General features: G+C 29.4%; 1 long non-coding RNA gene across 1 annotated transcript in view; it reads left to right on the top strand.

The window, feature by feature from the left end:
* Positions 1 to 15,472, top strand: part of LOC132949752 (uncharacterized) — a 46,888-nt gene extending 31,416 nt beyond the window's left edge. The window contains exons 3-4 of the long non-coding RNA XR_009665129.1: positions 14,196 to 14,864; positions 14,986 to 15,472. This is a non-coding gene — a long non-coding RNA (uncharacterized LOC132949752). The remainder of the gene's footprint in view (positions 1 to 14,195; positions 14,865 to 14,985) is intronic.
* The last annotated feature ends 390 nt before the right edge of the window (positions 15,473 to 15,862 follow it).

Raw genomic sequence — 15,862 nt, forward strand, 5'->3', positions numbered from 1 at the left:
ATATTCATTATTTATACGGCTCTGTCAGAAATTGGCTTTTGTTTCCTCATTGGAAACTGGAAAATGATTTTAAATGCACCGCCGCAACAACTATAGATATTTTCATCACAGAGCGCCGACGAACAGGACACCGCCACAATAGGATATATTTCATATATTTTTGTCTTTGTTCCTCGTGGTACGATGCGAACACGATGATTACGATAACGGATACGTATTTTTTATTATAATAGACAGCAAATAACCAGTTGACGTAGCAGACCCGCTTAGTTGACGCAAACTATATCGGCTTGATAGGTACGTAGTAAAAAAAAAAAAAAAAAACAATAATAGGTACTATAATACAGTTAGGTATTGACTATTAATTGTATTATGTGTTTGAGCCGTTTCGAAGACATCTTGTTTATTACACGAATAGTTTAATATAATAATATATTTCAAAATAGAGAAATACATTTAAGTAATATATTATAGTCATAAGTCCAAAGCCCCCCCCCCCCCTATTATTGTAACCAAATTTTTACCTAAAAACATATTTAATGTATTAATGTAACAATGTATAAAGTTAATGGCCCATGTCACCGAAGCTACAAAACGATAAAAAAAAATAAAAAATAAAATAATATATTGGGTATGCTTTTAATTTTTTTCGGAAGTCTAAATAACCTAACCTGCGGTTCACTAAATTTTTATTAGGCGATAAAACATAATAATATTATTATTATTATTATTATTATTATGTAGAACGATCACTACGATATGCCCTCGAAAACAACCGCACCGTGTCCTTTTATTTTAGTGGCATTATGTAGGCGCGCGTGTCTAGGCTCTAAAATCACTTCACCGATAATTTATGTCTGATCTGCGTGAACTTGTTTTTGCTACCAGGCACGCGCATCCCGGTCAGAGGTGACGGACCTTGATAAGTGTCGGACCACTCGAGAGGTCTGTTTAAAAAAACTAAAGACGATAAATTGTTAACGGCCGAAATATTATAAATTATGTTAGGTAGTTTGACAAACCGCAGACAATAATATAAGTACTTACAACGGCTATTTCAGAGAAGATCACATTTATTTTTATTGAGATTTTAACTGTACAAGTTATCTTGACAATATTACATGATATATTATTTTAGAACTTTGACGAATTCCAGATGAAAAATACGCACAGTGATAATTGCATAAAAAAGAAACATGCATATAAATAAATATATACCTACATATTATTCACATTCTAGTGTTGTACTTATAAACAGCTATAATATAGGACAATGTTCGTATAGTACCTATATCAAATCACAGAACCGATATTTGTAAAACAATTCATTATAATCATTTGGGGATAATTTATTCAATTGTTGTTAGTATTGTTTGCGTTCATTAGGGCTAGGGGCTAGCACGGTTATGCAAAACGAATTGGGAAAGTAAATGATTCTGTAGAGTTTAATAAAAGTCTAAGCATTACAAAAATCTCGAACGGAAATTTAAACCGAAACGATAAGTGAAAAAAAATATAATAAATAGATTTTATTCGTTGGTGCGCTTATAACGAGTTGTTCGAGAAATTTACCCAAAAAGAATGTACGCTCACTGTGCGTAAGCTCATCTTCCGGCGCCGTTCGGCGTTCGACCATCAGAATATATAATAATATATATAGTATAGGCGCCTATAGTAACGGCTGGCAGATTCCGGAAAGGCATACATTTGGAGGGTTGATTTTTTGTTGAGCATTTCGAAATCACCGAAACGAAAGATGTTTACACATCGTTCTCGTGCTGTCGGATTATTGTCAAAATATTATAGCAGTCATTTCGATCAAATCCTTTTATCCGAAATGTTTTTACTTTTAGTTTTTCTTATCATTTTTTTCTTCAAAATTTAATTCCATCGTATCAACCCTATTTATCTCGTTATTGATATGCGATAATAATATTATTTCTACTGTTCAGTGTCGAAATGATAAAAAAAAATAGTAGTTAAACACCGTTGTAAAATGGAAAACTAATTGTCAGCCAGTAGTATGGAGTCTGAATATCGATATAGTTATACTAATTTACAATAATATATTGATAGTCGATCTTAATGAACAACAGCTGAAATGGATTGGACTGCTACTGCATCTAATACATAAAAGAATGCTTCAACAATGGTAAATTAATTTCAATAGGACTCTTTTATAAGTATGTGACGACGGACGAAGGCTTAAAAGGATGTTAGTGAAACATCTGTTATCTCTGTCCAAATAAGGGCGTATTTGTGGCAAGCGTGGGGGAGGGTATTCGCCTACCATTACACATTTACACGTATTTTTTTTTTATTTTTTAGACGACACATTAATTTACTAATACATTGTATTACAATCGATAATAATAGTGAATTTAATTATTACTAAAAACTGAGTTTCAATATAATATCTTATTACTAGTCTGTAACCACTTACTGATATCATAAAAGTTTTAATTTCTCATTAATATTATCTGTATTCAATAGGTACATATTATAAAAAGTAGTCCTCTCCCACTCATGAACACAGGTCAAATACGCCTTGTGTTAAATACTTTGTATGAATACCATAACAAAACCGCTGTTTGCATTTCTCATTTAGTATCCAAAATGTTCAAATTAGCTATTTATAATATACATAGGCGTGCGCAGGAATTTTTCACAGGGTGTGCAGAATTATTTTAGTAGGGGTTACTTGACCTACTACAAATCAGTAAGATAAATATTGTGTCTATATTATAATAATTAGTTTATAATAAATTTTAATTTTAAAATAAAATAACTATTAGTCTACATAGGTATTACATATTATTATTTATTACATATAAAACTAAATGTACTTAATATACAATAGTCAATAGCATTTACATTTATAATGGTAATCTTCTTTGGATTGGTGTCAGTGTTTTAAACTCATCAATAATTTCCTCCATATCTAAAGAGTTTACAATTTCTTGTTCAATAAAAATTGTTAGTAAGGCATCTAACCTTTGTTGAGCCATTGTACTGCGTAATTTATTTTTAACTATTGCCATTTTTGAAAAAGCTCTTTCACAAGAGCAACTAGTGACTGGTATGGTAGTAAATTCTTGTAAAACTTTATATATATTTTCAAAAGTTCTCATTCGGTCTGTTCCATCCTTAGTTATCCAACTCAACCACTGAGTTATTGTGCTATTATTGCTTCCTCTTGGTATGTCATCTATTTGTGTAAACAGTCTGACTTCAGAATCGAGTTGATCAAAAGATAAACTAAATGTATCAGAAATAGTTTGAATATGTTCCTTTTCTATTTCTAGTTTTAATAAGTTACCAACACTATCAATTAAATTTAATGTATCTTGACTGAAACGAACTTTGATGCCATTTAACATTTTATCAATAACACTGTTGTATACAGTTATCTTAATTTCGTCTTTTGTATTTTCAAAAAAATGCTGCGAATGATGTTCAGAATCTACTTTAGTTGATACTTTACACCTTTTTACTTCAGGTATGGATACATCAATTTTAGTACAAGCCATTTTAGTTTCATCAAAAATTGTATTAAATGTGTTGTCTGATCTCATTGTTTGAAGAGAGTTTTGCAAGGCAGTGATTAGTGTAACTGCTGTATGTAAATCCAAGTTAGGTGATTGTAATGTGGCACTAACTTTGTTTACTAAATTTAGAATAGGGCTTAACATATACATAGCAAAAATAAATTTAAAAGTTTTCAAAGAATAAATGAGACCTTTTGTTTTGGCTCTTACATCTGGAAGATTTGTTGAGTCTGATATTTCCTCCAAAGCTTTTAATATTGCTTCATAATTATGTTTAATTGCCTCAATTGCTTCAGAACGGCATGCCCACCTTGTAGTTGACAGTGTCTTCAATGTTTTTAACTTTATATTCATTGAAGTTGAAATTTTCTCTAATATAGCATGACGTACACAACTACCTTCAATTAAATTATAAACTAATTGAATGGTACCAAAAAAATCAAATGTCACACGATTTTCTTTTCCAATGGAATCTACTAACACAAGGTTTAAGCAATGCCCATAACAATGAACATAGAAAAGTTTTGAATTCATCTCTTTACATTTAGCTTGGACGCCTGCTACATGACCAGACATTGTAGAAGCACCGTCGAAGCAAACCGATAACACATTATGCCATTCAATACCTATATTGTTCAATACATCACATAATTCCAAAAAAATAGTCTGAGCATCTCCATGTAATAATCTTCTTAAACAAAAAAATCTTTCAGCTGGTCTTTTTTTCTCTGATGAATAATATCGGATAACAAAAGACATTTGCTCATTGTGACCAACATCACTAGTTTCGTCCGCGATGATTGAAACTTTTTTTCCACAAAGTTCAGTAGAAATTTTCCTACGGATAATATTACAAATTGATAAAATTAGGTCATTTTGGATATGGTTACTCGTATATAACGCATTCCGAGGCCCATTATCTAAATGATCTTTTAATACTGGATCATATTTTTTAAGCAAATTGACTAATTCTAAAAACAGCCCTTGGTGTAATTCTGAACTTTTTTCAATATGTCCACGAAATGGACGGCCACCTAATCCTAAGCATAAAGTAACATCAATAAGACGATACATTATTTGTCTGTTATGCAATTTTTGTTTCTCTTTTTGAGCAAGCTGAATTTTATTACTTTTGTCTATCAGAACATCTATTGATTTACAGTTTAAAAAATAACTCATTGAAGTAGTACTGTTTATATGGGACATGGAAAGCTGATGTGTTCTAAACTTATTAGTTCCTAAACGCCAATTATTAAAACCCAAATGTGAGAAGGTCTTATCTAATTGTCCATTATTTTTTCCATTAGAGTGTAAAAAAACTCTACAGCTGAAACAATAAGCACGATCTAGTTTAACACTGTATTCCAGCCAGCTGAAACTCTTAAACCATTCTTTATGAAATTGCCTTTGAGTGTTTGACATTTTGGTTCTTGGATAGTTTTCAAGAATTGGTTGATAAGGACCTCTTTTTATACGATCAGATAATTCAATTTTATTAGAAGGCAATGGAGTTGCTGGATCTAGAGGATGTAGGAGAGTACAATTGGGCTGGTTAGATGGTAAGAGCATACGACAATCTGAAAGTAATAGTATATATATATATTTGTAAATTATAACACAATTAAAACATTGATACAAGCTAAAACTTTAACTACATCTACATGGCACAATATTAGTAATACAGCAGTGGTTAATAGCAATGTACATTAAAAAATACATTTTACAGAATAAATTATAAATTATTATTATAAATTTGCTTATAATTATAATGTTTTAAATTATAATGTAACTAAAACATTGAATATTGGTACAACAAAAAATAATAACTGGCTACTTAGGATATACAGCGGTGGTGATTAGTGATTACTGATTACTTATTAGTTACACACATTAGAACATGAACCAGGGACCTGTTAAACAACACCAAAACAATAAAATTACATTTAACATTTATTTCATAGAATTTATTAGATTGAAAGTACATACCTATATTTGAATTGTTTAAGTCTGATTCTTTCTCTATAGTATTATCTAATGTATTATCTAAAATAAAAATTGTATTTCATTGACTGTATCAGTAAAACTGTTTTCTTTAATATCTTACTTAAATCATTGACTTTTGGTGATTGATCAGACATCAACAACGAGGCATCCGGGTAGTCTGTAATTTTATCAATAGACATTGGATCATCTGGATCATTTGTAGGCGCATTAATATAAGAAAATGTATTATCTAAAATAAAAAAATTATTTTATTGACTGTATCAGTAAAACTGTTTTCTTCAATATCTTACATAAATAATTGACTTTCGGTGATTGTTCACACATCAACAACGGGTTGTCTGTATTTTTATCAATAGACATTGGATCATCTGGATCATTTCGACGGTGTTTTGTAGAAAGGGCGTAACCCTCAAAAAATCGAAAACCGACTTTTTGGTATCAAAATTTTCAGAAAAATTAGGTGCATAATCTGTAAAAATGGTGTTCATTAGATAAGAAATGTGTTTAACTGATAACGGTTATACTGAATTGAGGCGCCCTTTTAATAAAATAAAAGTAAAACATGAGTATGTAAAAAGGGCGTTCCCCACACAAATATTGTATAATATTATTATATATTAAGTAGGTAACAATTTTGTAATTTCTACTGTTCATACTGTGTTATTATCAATACATTAATAATATATTATTAATATCGTCTAAACGTCAATTGTTCCCATTACTCCCCTTACAGACTGCAATATTATTCTGTTATCATAGAAGTTCCCGCTTAAATAATATTATTATCATTATCATTTAAAACTTCGTCAGTCTGAGTTTCGGACAGTTGTTAACGTCCACGATTATAAAAAACTTAAAGTTTTTAATAATCGTGTATACTGTATACGTCCTATTAATTAATGTTGCACTACGCTTTAGTCATTTTCCTGTTTCTTATTTAACTAATTCCATCATGACTTCAAGAACTCTAAAGCTAATGCGGATGGCAATAAAAGGTAACACTCAGAGTAACACTAGTATTAGTACACAATATGACCATTATGCAAAACCTTATAATAATAATAATAATATTAATATTATTACTGTCAATGAACAAGCTAATAATAATATTATTACAGTCGATGAACAAGCTAATAATATTATTACTGTCAATGAACAAGCTAATAATAATATTACTGTTAATGAACAATCTAATAGTAAGAATATAAATCCCAATAATTTTGCCAATGAATCTCTTCTTAACGAAATTAACAATTATGCATTCAATATGGATATCAACAATATTGATGAGTTTGTTATATTAGAAGATGGAATTGATATAAATACTATTTATGAGTCAGAAATCAGTGTAAATATTAATAATGGTATTGAAAATAATAATAATATTATTATTTCCGATATTGATATTATAAATGTCCCACTCCCATCTTCTTCTGAAGCTGATGAAGATAATATGATTTTTGAAGTGTCAGATAAAAACCTGAATATTGAAAACATTGATGAGTTTGTTATATTTGAAGATGGAATTGATAATAATATTATTATAAATACTATTTCTGAGACAGAAATCAATGTAAATATTAATAATGCTTTTGAAAATAATAATAATAATATTATTATTTCTGATGTTGATATAAATGTCCCATCTTCTGAAGCTAATGAAGATCTGATTGTTGGAGTGTCTGGTAAAAAAAAAAGAAAGATTGATGTTCGTTTAAATGAAAAACAAAAACGTGCCATAGGTGAGAGCTATAAAAAAATGAAGAAAGATAATAGTTTTGAAGTTGTCAAAAAGAAAAAAATGAAAGAAAATGTTTGTAAAACCAAATGTAAAAAAGAGTGTGCAGCCATCAGTGAAACTGAAAGATTGGCTATATTTAATAAATATTGGTATGAACTAAATGGTTATAATAGAAAAAGAGACTATTTATTAAGTTGTATGGAAAAGGCCCCCATCAAAAGGACTTATGTTTTACATGAAACTAATCGTTCTAGAACTTTTCGTTATTTTGTCTCTGTTGATAATGTTGAAAAAGAAGTATGTAGAAAATTTATTCTTAGTACACTGGACATTTCAGAAAAATTATTGAGATATACTCGTGATAACAGCATTGATCTCTATGTTTCTAAACATGACAATAGAGGTAAACAGCCGGCGAAAAATAAAACCTCTAATGTCATAATGGGAAATGTTGACAGATTTATACAAATGTTGCCAGCTGTCCCATCCCACTACTGTAGAGGCTCCTCAAGCAAAAAATATATAACAAATGATTTTGATAGCTTAGAACATGTGTACAGAGTTTATATTGAAGACTGTAAGTTAAATAACAAGCCATCAGTGTCCTGTGGTGTGTTTAAAAAAAGGTGGAATACTGAATATAACATAGGTATTCATGTACCCAAAAAAGATAAATGCACTTTTTGTGAGGGTTTTACAAATAATGAAACCAAAACACCAGAAAATATACTCAGTTATGAAAATCATTTAGAAGAAAAAAAATTCACACATGAAGTATTTAAACAAGATCAACTGAGGAGTGGAAAAAATGGATTTTTGTGTTGTAGCTTCGATTTGCAAAAAGTGTTGAACACTCCATGTGGCAACAGTATGTTATTGTTTTATTCAAGAAAACTAGCTTATTATAACTTAAGTGTTTATGAGAGCAATACAAAAAATGGGCATTGTTATCTGTGGTCCGAGCCTGATGGAAAAAGAGGCTCAAATGAAATTGCTTCCATTATATTTATATATTTAAAAACTATCGATGAAATAGGTACTTTTCATGATATAGCACTTTATTGTGATAGCTGTCCTGGACAAAACAAAAATCATGTTGTTTTGTCCATGTTGCGATATTTCCTATTAAATTCAAAAAATATTAACAGTATAACGATTAATTATTTATTGCCAGGACATACCTACATGCCAGTTGACTCTGTACATGCATGTATAGAGAAAAATTTAAAAAGAAAAACTGTATGGGCTCCTTCTGAATGGCCTACTCTAATCAGAAATTCAAGAAAAAAATTTGGCACTTATAACACTGTGGAATTAAATCATTCAGACTTTTTAGATTGGTCCGAAGTATGTAAAACAATGTTCAATCGACCAAAATTAAAAGATACTAATGGCTGTGATGTTAAATTTAAAAATATAAGAACAGTACATTTTAATAAAGACAATCTAAATGATTTGAAGATAGCTTATTCATTTAAACATGATGATGAGAATAATATTATGTTGAACTACAAAATTGTTAGTATAACTGAGAGTAGAGTGAGATCTAAAGTAAAAAATGATGAACCAAAACAGTTATATTTCACCAAACTGTCAATAACCGAAGCCAAATACAAAGACCTCAAACAATTATGTACAAAAAAAACGATTCCTGATAAATTCCATAGTGAATACTTAGAACTCCCATTTAAAACAACAGTTAGAGATGAGTTAGCTGAAACTGATGAAGAAGACTGAAATTTAAAATTATAAAGATCTCTATTATTATTATAATACCTATAATATAACGGTGGTATAAACCTAGTTATTGTTAAATTGTTTATTATAAAATGTTGATTATAATTAAGTTTGTTGTTATATTATAAACTATTTTATTCATGTTAATTTTTATAATACCTATAGTTATTAATAAAAACTATTTTATTCAAATTTATATTTAAAAAATGTGATAATTCTAATTCATTATTTGTTTTAACTTTTTATCAAAGTCTGATTTGGTTTAAAATGTATTATTTTTTGTTAATCTGTTATAATTTATGATGAATCATTTATCATAATATAGGTAAATACCTGGTTATTATTACTCTTAAATTTATTTTGTTTAAAATGTATTATTTTTTGTTAATTGAGTGAACAATTAATTATTTGTTTTAACTTTTTATCAAAGTCTGATTTAGTTAAAATGTATTATTTATTATTTATCTGTCATAATTTATATTGAATCATTTATCATAATATAGGTAGATACCTGGTTATTATTAGAATTTTATTATTTTTAGAAATTGTTTTGTTCAAGTTTATTTATTCAAATGTGATGATTTGAATAAAAAATGAATTATTTGTTTTAAATTTTTATCAAAATTTAATTAAGTTTTAGATAGATTTTAGGTACTTACTAATAATATTATTATAATTTATTTTATTTAAAATGTATATTATATTTTTAATTGTAAGAAAAAACAATTGAAAAATAATAATATGTAAGAAGGGCACTTACCACTCAAATAATATTATTTTATAATTTGTTAAAAAGGGCTTCTGAAAAAAAAAAAACATAAAGGGCTTTTACCACTAAAAATTATTTTAATCAAAACGGCTTATGTATAATACATAATGCAATAAGGGCTTAACCCTCTAACCTTGTGTTTTAAGTATTAATTACATCATTATTTCAGGTAAGTATTTCAAATTAATAATGATTTATAAAATCGTTATTCTTTCAATTTTCTAAAACTATAATTTCGTAAACTGTATGTAGAAAAATGTGTTTTTCATACAGTTTTATGTGCCTCACCAACAATTTCAATTATGTGGGTTGCGCCCTTTCAACAAAACACCGTCGATTTGTAGGCGCATTAATATGAGAAAATGTATTATTTAAAATGAAAATTGTAATTAAATGCATTTAGTATTTTCATAAAATTTTTCTTACCTTGTTTTTCTTTATGTTTGAAAAAATTCAACAATGTATTTTGTTTTTTTGAAGCCATACCAATTATAATATAATATCAAATATTACGACTTACGATTTAAGAATTAAGATTCAGTAATTCGAATATTAATCAATAATCATAGACATGTCTATGATATTATATAATATATTATTGACGTTTTGTTATTAACATTATTTTATTAATTGAAAACCAGATAACTGATGTGATAAACACAAAAAATTGGAGGGAAACACTATCAATCAAAAATTCTTCTACCCGAATTCGTAGTTAAATCTTTGAACACGGTCATGAACATGAACATAATACCAAATAATACCACAATAGATATTAGATATAATATTATTATTAGGTATTGCGTTATCTCGATGAACGGAGTATCTATAATTATTATTCGTGTAATTACATAATAATGTTATATATTTATATACCTATGTATATATTATATAATATGATACAGAATAAATTATACCGACTCTCAATAATCAGTTTTAAATAATTAAAAACAATGTTTCATAACAAATTAAAGTATGCACACATTATTGCAGGGTGTGCAGCTGCACACCCTGCACACCCCGTGCGCACGCCTATGATAATATAATATGTGTTATGTAGATACACATTGTGTATCTTATATGAAAATAACGGGCAATAAAATTATGATCAAAAAGTACATCGAGCTTTCTTTAATTACCTAATTTATATTTCGTTTAGTAGCTATATAACCGATTGAAGTTAACAATATTTGTATAAATATTAAACAGTTTCAATATAATTATTTTAATATGAATTTTATAAAAACCTTATAAAAATTATATAACGGAAAAAAGGTTACGGTTATGTTGATAACAAATGTTAAAGGTTATAAAAAAAAAATATTTCTAACTTAATTTTTATCTTTAAATTCTGATATGCAATATGCCAATATAATATAATATATTATAAACAAATTATTTTCGGAGTGCCCGAGAAGCCTGTAAACGTAACTTCTTAACTACCTACTTGACTTGATAACTTATAAGTTATAGGCAAATAACATATAATATATAGGCATTATTTAAGTTATATATATTCGTATAATATTGTTACAATGAAATTATATTATAGTCACATTTGACTATTCGTGGGTCTATATTATTTGCATAAAACCATTGAGTATAAATAGATACCATAAGTATTTAAAACGTAAACTGAATTTACATACATTTAGTGAAATACAAAAGCGTTTAATATGCAACAATTAAAAACTAATTTACTATATAAATTTTTATTGACTCTTATTCATGATTTTATTAATAAATACGCAATGTTCATTTGAATATTCGTACTAGTCTAAATAATTTTACGTTTTTATGTTATTTAAATTTAAAAATTTTTACTCTTCTTGAGCGTAATGCATTTTTTATTCAATATTTATGACAACTAACCGAAACCGTCTTCAATATTTTTGAAAACTAGTTTCATTGTTCGAAACTATTTAGTTTAACGATAACTTTTTTATTTATATTTGATTTGATTGTCCACCAAGACATTAAATTTTGTTTTTTTCACCAAATTACACACCAGTGATTTCAATTTTCAATTAATTTTAGAGTAAAATAATAATAATTATATAATATTATATACATCTTTGTAGATCGTTATAAAATATAAAGATATTTTAGATTGCAAGTATCGTAATAAAACTATTTTAGTTAATGTTGTAGCTCACATATTCGAAATTGAACACAAATTGCAGTCAAACAGTCATATATTATAATATGATGTAAGCCGAATACTCGCATACTCCAAATTTCACTGTTTTATAATTGCCGAGAATAATCGAAAAAAAATGTCTAAAGAAATGTTAGCATATTCATGTTTTACTCGAGACCGTATTTCAAATACGATGATAATTTACACGTTATTATAGATATAGAAATATACTATAGAGAACTGACTCCCATATTCATATTATATTTTTACAATATACAAATACGTAATGCGATAAAATTACATCAATATAAGATTTAATTGGTAAATGTTTACAATATGACGATTATAATATAAACTTAAAAATGTACTTCTCTTTCTATAATGTAATATAATTTATATAGACAATTAATACTTATAATAGGCTATTATAATTTATGGTCTATACTCTGTAATTATATATTATACGCACTTAATTTATATTGTATAAGTATTATACCTACTTTAGGTACCTGCTTATATTTTAACCATGGTTTTTTTTAATTAATTAAGACAATGCACAGTACATGTTTAAAAATTGTCATCACGATTATAATTGTTGATTAGAATTTTTGTGCTTTTAATCATAAAAACATAAAAACAGTTACAAATATTGGTATTCATTTTTATCCATTGTTTTATTTATTTTTTGTATTTGTTATATATACTTTTTTGACAGTCTTCATTATACTGTGACAATGAACATATAGTGAATGCTTACAATATGTTCATTTATAGATGAGAAAAGACGGCGGTCCGTTTACCGGCATGAGTAACATCTCCTCCAAGTCGGCCATCCATCGTATTGTTATACTATTATATATAATATACATTCGCATTTTTTAATTAAAAACAATAATACACCGTAATCTATTGCGTGGACATCAGCGTAGCTGGACAAATGATCGTTATAAGAATCGCTGAACTGACAACTACTTTTTTTTTTTTTTAACATATTTGATATTTCAAAATACCGCGTGGGCAGTTAGAAAATACTAAACAGAATATTCTCTATACCGGTTTAACTATGCTATTATAAATTGACGTTTAGAAAATAAAAGAAGAAACAAGAATACGGATTATTATATTATAGTATTCAATATTATAAATACGCTTGAAGTAATCTTATATTACAATAAAAAAATACAATCAATTTATGTGCATTAATTATCATATAATATTATGCGAGAGTGTAAAATAGAATATAGATAGTAGGTATAAATTATTATCACACGCGACGAACGACAAAAATGACCACCATATGTAGCTATATGTATCTGTGTTTTTTTTATCATCATGTAAAAATATACATGTATAAGAATACGTTTTTAACAGGTGACATTGTGACAATGTCGAGTTTACATACAGTAATATTGTTTAGCTTTTTTTTTGTTGACATTTATTTACAAACTATTTTTACTATTGAAATCGGTAATCACTTATATCGCACATGGATATACAATATATTATTATATTGTACCATTGTAGTATTGTATTTTAAGTCTTAACATTTATCATCACGCATTTACGCCATAAAATCAGTAATTATTACACACACAAACGTTAGTGATACTCGTACCATAAATATTCAATAAGAATATTGTTTAACACGTTTTTAGGTATTCTAAACAGAATTAGTGAAGTATTCGGTACCTTAAAGGCTTAAAATATTCATAAATATTATAAACCAAATAAACTAGAGTAGGTAATGCGTTAGTTTCAATTTTTTAAATAAACTGCAAATGGCTGAAAACTGCAAATGCGGGTAATTTCCGTGAACATTTCGTATATTCAAAAGTCCACTGGTTATCGTGGAAACACTGGAAACCGAAAAAGCTTTTGTAGTCTCTTTTATTTATGATGAAGGCTATGCGTAATTTTGGGAGACCATTATCACTACCTACACTACTCAGCATCCTTAATTGATCTTAATAAGCTATAATGTAAGACATAATATGTCCATAACATATATTATGCATTGTTCATTATTGTATTAATTACCTGCATATTTTAGTTACAACTCATAAGGAAGTTATAACATTAATATGGTATAAATACACAGCTAATATAATATAATGTAGCTGGCTATAATTGAATTAATAACTTTTCTGTTTTAAATATTATGCTAAAAACGAAATAATAACATGTTGAATAATGCCATAGTAACGAGATTTATTTATTTAAATAAAGTTTTTAAAATAAATTATTTGCACTGACTAGGCGCACGATCAAAGGAAGACCGGACAAACTTAAGGAGAATCGCTGGTTATAGGGAATGTCCATTCCGCGGAACTGGAGTGGCACCTATAACGAGGCATACTGCAGCACCGAGGACGACGAGAGGACTATTGGTGGGCTGTCGGACCGGGATGCCGGGAGACGTGGCCAGCCTTTGCGGTGATCCGGCCACGTTTTTGTTGGGCCACGACGACGACTTGGGGCGGCATACTACAACATATGCGGCCGAAAGCGAATCAGACGGCGGAGCAGGAGGATGGCTCGACGGCGGAGATAAATATAAGATATGATATGCAGCGGCGGCACTTGCAGCAGCTGCAGACTCAGAAAAAGTATCAGCAGGACGAGTTTGGAGATCAGCCGCCACCAAAGGACCACCGAAAGTATAAGATATGTTACGGAAATTGTGCCCGCGTCAGGGAAACCGCGACGCCCGACGACGGAGTTCGTTCTGCAGTGGCGTTATGGGAAAGAGCCTGGGTGAACCGGCGAGAAGGCCAGGCTGTGGAGATCGAGTTTTATTTATGCCCGAGTTGGTGTCGGAACTGGAGATGGTCGTGGAGGAACTGACGGGAAGTGACGGTGAAACGGAGGGGGGTAAGGAGCGACGTGGCAGTTCCATGAATATAATATAACGACTACATAACATACGTAAGTTATAAGTATACTGCAGCATTTCTGAACTAAGAGTGTTACAACTTAGACCATATTATGACAGTGTAGAAAAATCGTGAACAATTTGTTAATTTTTAGTAAAATTATAATATTTCAGCATACGATTAACCGGCGAGTTTCCACTAACTAATATGCTCGCCGGAACTCTCCATGATCGTGGTCCTTCGGCAAAGGCTGATTTCCAGACTCGTCCACTTCCTGATCCTGCGGCTTGCCGTAGTCGTCGCCGTCGAGCGCCCACACATCCTCTTGCTCAGTCCAGTCGGCCTAACCTAACCGCAGTCGGCTGTAAGTTGTAGTGGACTGTGCCATCGTAGCGGTTCAACGAGAACCCTCCAAAAGCCCAGTGGCTTATCGGCGTCCTGGTCCGACAGCCCGTCACCTCAAAATGTGCTCTTGTCGTCTTTGGTGTGCAGTATGTCTGTAAAAGCCGGCAATGGACATTTCACACCAGCGTTTCTATTCGACGGTTTGTTCGAATCGTCCGGTCGCTGTGGTGATATTGATATGGATTATATTTTTTATTTTTGTTCATAATTCATAATAATAATATCGTATAACTAAAATAACTAATATGGCTATACGCCGACACACCGTTAATATAATATTATAATTTGTACAAAATACAAACCCAACAAATGTGAAGCGAGCATTATGCATGTGAAATTGTTTTCAAGAAATATCGAAATCAATAGTTTTTAGGTGTAGCGCCTTCGTCGAAGCCGAAATCGTTTTACGAAGATTTTCGACGGTAGTGTACCCATTATTTGGAAAAAAAACAAAGATTTAATGTCAGCGGTAATGACAAACTAAAATAATCAAAAGTTAGACAAAAACAAAGGATGAATGTAGTTGGGTCTAGACAGAAAACATAATTTTCTTTCGTTCACCTTTGATACAGGATATACCCTAGGTATGTTTAAATATTAAATTAGAAGACAAATTCAGCAAGATTTACATTGCACTCGAAAACC

This window comes from Metopolophium dirhodum, chromosome 7 (assembly GCF_019925205.1).
Source record: "Metopolophium dirhodum isolate CAU chromosome 7, ASM1992520v1, whole genome shotgun sequence".
Classification (NCBI taxonomy): domain Eukaryota; kingdom Metazoa; phylum Arthropoda; class Insecta; order Hemiptera; family Aphididae; genus Metopolophium; species Metopolophium dirhodum.